The sequence below is a fragment of the Quercus lobata genome, chromosome 10, assembly GCF_001633185.2.
Source record: "Quercus lobata isolate SW786 chromosome 10, ValleyOak3.0 Primary Assembly, whole genome shotgun sequence".
NCBI classification, from domain to species: Eukaryota; Viridiplantae; Streptophyta; class Magnoliopsida; order Fagales; family Fagaceae; genus Quercus; species Quercus lobata.
The window spans coordinates 24,445,439-24,451,092 of NC_044913.1; the positions used below are offsets into that span (position 1 = coordinate 24,445,439).

The 5,654-nt window shown below is 37.4% G+C and overlaps 1 pseudogene; it reads left to right on the forward strand.

Annotated features, from left to right (window-relative positions):
* The first annotated feature begins 1,687 nt into the window (after positions 1-1,687).
* LOC115965296 lies at positions 1,688-4,285 on the forward strand (annotated as a pseudogene).
* Positions 4,286-5,654: the final 1,369 nt, after the last annotated feature.

Here is a 5,654-nt window from a genome sequence, read left to right on the forward strand (position 1 = left end):
AAGTAAAGAAAAACAAGCTCTGTGCAAAGAAACCCTTCCTCGGCAAAATCCAAGGAGAGCGGTCCCAATATATATTTCTTTTAAACTAGGATGCAATTTCAATTCTTGTTGCTACAGTGTTTTCTTTACAGATTTTTTGATCCTTTCCCCTGGAGGGTCTCTTACATTATATAACTTCCTTTAGATAATCTTGGCCCCCCATTTGTTGATCGTTCAAGCTACTACTTGAGTGTTTGTCTCATTAAACACCTTTCCAAGCCCCATGTGAGTTGCAGCAGCCAAGGCAACACTATTCAGGGGTCTTCTCCACATAAATGTAGCCAGGAAGTTTTGTGGGATGCATTAAATGTGGCGGCATCCACCGTCCCTTCAGTCATGTTAGGGCTAACCCCTTCTCCGCAGCTCTTTTTCTATAGTGTGATCTCATCTAGTAACATGCCACTGACGTGGCCTTATTGTCCGAGGGTGTGCCCTCCTCAGCACAATAATGGCCCCCTCGGCCATGGGTGTGACACGTGGCACAATTACCTTACTTAAATTCCTATACCCCACAAGTGTTATTTCCCTTACAAACTAGTTTAAAGAGAAATCCTTCAAACTTACACTAAGTCTTTTGGGTAATTGGTGTCCCTCTATGATATATTAACTACTCTGTTAAAGACTCTCCATGGAGATATCTCCCTTACAAGTGGCGTTATAACCCATGGCGTTATCAAGGTCCTTTTTACTACTAGAGGGGGGACAAGGTGTAAGTACTTGGAGTTCTTTCAAAGTTCACACAAATGATCTTAGAAAAAGACCCAACAATGAAATATTGCTAATGACTGCGTTTTTTTGCACCTAATAATTCACTTGACATACAAATTTGAAAATTAAATGAGACAAGTGGCTCAAAATTAGACTCTAATATAGAATTTAATTGGATTTTCTTTCAGTTTTGGCTATATATATATATATTTAAAAACTAATTGAATCTAAACTCTTTGGTTTTTGCACCCAATAATTCACTTGTCACAAAAATTAAAAACTTAGATGAGACACACGACAGATTCGACTTGAAGGCCATTATTGAGGAGGCCTTTTGCTTGGCGGGGGCTTTCAATCTAGCAGATTATGTTCCTTACCTTGGGGCACTAGATCTACAGGTTTGTATTTGTTTCTATTTACTGAACTTTGTCCTCCATTTGGAAATCCCAGCCAATGATTTATTGCTCATAGTATCCAGAAAGGAAAAAATCAATATTTCTGACTTTTCTTTTTAGGCTTTACATTTCAAGTCAATTTCAGCTGCGGCCACCTTAAAAATTCAGAATTTTCTCTTTTAAGTAGTGTGGTCCAAAGTTGTTAATTGGAGTTTTCCAAAGTTGTTATCTCTAACTCATTTTCATCATACCTTTTTTCTACCCAACCAAAGTATTAGTCTAGCTATTAAGTTGAAATATAAATTATTTGGTCTACTGGCTGCTAGGAGACATTTTATCGTGAAAGATATTTCCAAAATGGTTGGGAGTTTCAGTTAGAAATACCGTCCTAGAGACGTGTTATCTTAGAATTGGAATTGTAGACATTTTGACAAAACTGAGAAGCCAATGATGACTTTTCATGTCTCATGCAACGTCATGTAACAAATTTTCTGCCCCAAAAGTCGTGTCATGGTTTGGATTTTCCAAACTCAAAAGAGCTTATAATCCCCAAACACACTTGCCCATTCCCAACAGTCCCAATGTATCCATTAACATTAACCATTCTCTTACTACTCCTTGGATGTGTATGGACATTCATACACATCCTATTACGCCCAAAAAATGAGCGCAAACTCCCACCAGGTCCTTGGGCCTTACCAATTATCGGTAACCTTCACATGCTAGGTGACCTCCCACACCTTACCCTCCAAAGCTTAGCAAAAATACACGGACCTATCATGTCATTGAGGCTTGGTCATGTCCCAACTATTGTGGTCTCATCACCCCAAGCCGCAGAGCTATTTTTAAAGACCCATGATACCATTTTTGCTGGCAGACCTAAACTCCAATTCTCTAAGTACATGACTTATGGTACCACGGGTTTGGGTTTGACCGAGTATGGTCCAGATTGGCGCAACGTTAGGAAAATATGTACGTTGTAACTTCTTACTGCTTCAAAAATTGAGTCATTTGCACCCATGAGGAAGGCGGAGGTAGGATCATTGGTGCAGTCACTCAAAAACGCTGCGGTGGCGCACGAGGTTGTGGACCTTAGTAGAAAAGTTTGTGATCTTATCGAGTAAACCTCATGTAGAATGATATTTGGGCGAAGTAGAGATGACAGATTCGACTTGAAGGCGATTATTGAGGAGACCTTTCGCTTGGCGGGGGCTTTCAATCTTGCAGATTATGTTCCTTACCTCGGGGCACTAGATCTACAGGTTTGTATTTGTTTCTATTTACTGAACTTCGTCCTCCATTTGGAAATCCCAGCCATTGATTTATTGCTTGTAGTATCTAAAAAGGAAAAATCAATACTTCTGACTTTTCTTTTTAGGCTTTACATTTCAAGTCAATTTCTGCGGCCACCTTAAAAATTCAGAATTTTCTCTGTAAGCAGTGTTGCTGGTCCAAAATTGTCACGCTTAGCGGTTCGTACTTCAAACTTCAAAGCAAAAGCCAAATCTCAAACTGGAAAGCTCATGAAAATCATAAAAAATAAGCATTGAATTAATTTTTTACAAATCTTTAAACTTTACGATTTTTTTATTGGCTAGCTCTTAATTGTTGCCCACTTCCATAGCCAAATTCTATTTGGGTTAATTATAAAGAACAATTTTCATTTAGAAATTCATACAAATTAGATTCATTAAACCTTGTGGAAATCTGAAAACAACAGATGGATAATTTAACATATATTTCATTCATGTGTTTTGACTTCATAATTTAATTTTTAAATTAATAAATCATGCTACTATTTTGATTCAAACTTTCTATCTCCTCCTTTAAATAGAAACTATTACTAAGATTTAATGGATATAATATAATAAATAATAATAAAATAGAATTCACAACAGTATTCCAAAAATTAACTAAACACCTTTTTTTGGTTTGTTTGTTTGTTTTTTTATTTTTTGAATCAAGCATTCAATTAAGGAATTGAGGTGGTTTCAACTAGTATGAGGTGCTAATGTAGCTCCATCCACAAATAATTACCACATCAATTAATTTGTTAGATTTATTTTTAGTGAAATTGGTGAAACAGTAACAAAACTCTTTCACTTTCAAACAAAAATATTTCCTCAATTATTTATGTTTTGAGAACTGTTGTTATTGACTTAGTGATTTTCTATCATTCAAATGCCATCAGGGATTGACACGGCGAATGAAGAAGGCTAGCAGGGCTCTAGATATAGTCTTAGAGAATATCATCAAGGAGCATGAAAACATTCCAAGTGGTCAACAAGATCGTCAAATGGACTTTATAGACACGTTACTTTCTTTGATGAACCAACCCATGAATCCCCATGATGAGCATGCATACATATTGGATCGAACAAAAATAAAGGCCATCACAGTAGACATGATTTCAGGGGCATATGACACTTCAGCTGCTACAATTGAGTGGACCTTTTCTGAACTCTTGAGGCATCCACGGGTGGTAAAGCAAGTACAAGCAGAGCTGGAACATGTAGTAGGGATGAATAAGATGGTGGAGGAGACAGATTTGGAAAATTTAACATACTTGGATATGGTAGTGAAGGAAAGCTTAAGACTACATCCTATTGGACCATTACTAGTCCCACATGAATCCATGGAGGACATTGAATTAAATGGATATTATGTCCCCAAGAAATCACGCATAATAATAAATTTTTGGGCTATTGGACGAGATCCTTATGTGTGGTCTAATAATGTGGAAGAATTCTATCCTGAAAGATTCATAAATAGTAATATAGACCTCAAGGGACGTGACTTCCAACTTATCCCATTTGGGTCTGGTCGAAGAGGGTGCCCTGGAATACATCTAGGTCTTACAACTGTCAAATATGTTCTAGCTCAATTATTGCATTGCTTTCACTGGGACCTTCCAAGTGGCATGTTGCCTAATGACTTGGACATGACTGAGAAGTTTGGGCTATCAATGCGGAGAGCCGAGCACTTGTATGCTGTGCCAACTTATCGCCTACTCAATTAAATATGTAATCCAATTGCAATATAATAATTTTCGAAAAAAAAAATTTACTTATTAGAAGAAGTGTGCTCCTAGCATTCAAGTTTATGCTCGACCACTAAATGTAAGGCCAAGATTTTTATTCTCATTATTGGAGTCTTCGTCTAATTATTTTCCAGGCCAAAAGAAAAGGTTCCATACTTCCCTAGGAAGAGTTGAAAACACTGGAACATCAAATCAACTCAAGTTGCCTTGAATAATATATTATTCTAACTTGTTGTTTTGGATTCAAATGTAATTTGTGCTCTTATAAATAGAATGTTATAAGCTGGGGACTTCTGCTCACACATACAAGGTAAATTCCTAAAATAATTTGTAACATGCGCCTTTTTGAACATGGTGGCTTCAAAACGATTTCGAAGTTGAAATCAAGTCTTCAATACTGATCCTGAAATTATGTCTTCAAAACACATTTGCAATTACATTGCAAGACATGATTTCAACAATAGAATGGAAATCATATCTTAAAAATTAAAAAAACACTCATTACACTCCTAGCTAAGGGTGTTCGTGGTGTAGTTCGATGTGGTTTTGGGTTATTTTTAGCACCGCACTTTGTAGAGCGATTTGACCAAAATCATAACCGCACCGCACCTCAGTTTTGCGGTCATAGGTGTGGTGCAATAAACAAGGTGCGGTTTGAACGGTTTTGGACTAATATATTTTTCAAAAATTTGGACTTTTCCTGCTTAGCTCAAAACTAATTTTTCTTTTGTTTTAGGCCAAGTTCTAAATTGTTGAGTTAGTTTTTGTTTATTTTGGGCTGGCTTTCCCTAATCACCACCTATAACCATTGATAATTATTCATTTACACCAGTAGACATTTGATACAATCCATATACAAGTCGCGAGATCCAATCGCGAGGCCCTGCTGAGTGCACACTCTTGAGCTTTTTCTTCACACTCTCTCAAACACTACCCTTACATGATTCCCACCTAAATACAGGGTTTCTAAATGCTGAATTACAAGAAAATTTGGCACGGAATAAATTCAACAAAATGGTTGATTAAATTCAACCTTACACTTTCCTCACCAATTCAATTTCCAAAATGTCTCCATTAATAGTAGTCATTTTCCTGCAACTACTTCGATCCATTTGGACATTTATACACATCCTATCACGCCCGAAAATTGAGTGTAAACTCCCACCAGGTCCTCGACCTTTACTAATTATCAGTAACTTTCACATGTTGGGTAGCCTCCTATGCCGTGCCCGATGCCCTCCAAAGCTTAGCCCAAAAATACGGACCTATAATGCCATTGCGGCTTGGCCATGTCCCAACTATTGTGGCCTCATCTTCCCAAGCTGCTGAGCTATTTTTAAAGACCCATGACACCGTTTTTGCTAGCCAACCTATATTCAAAGCCTCCAAGGTCATTGGAATGTCCAAAGGTATTGCTTTCACCGAGTATGGTCCATATTGGGGCAACCTTGGGGAACTAATTACGTTGCAAC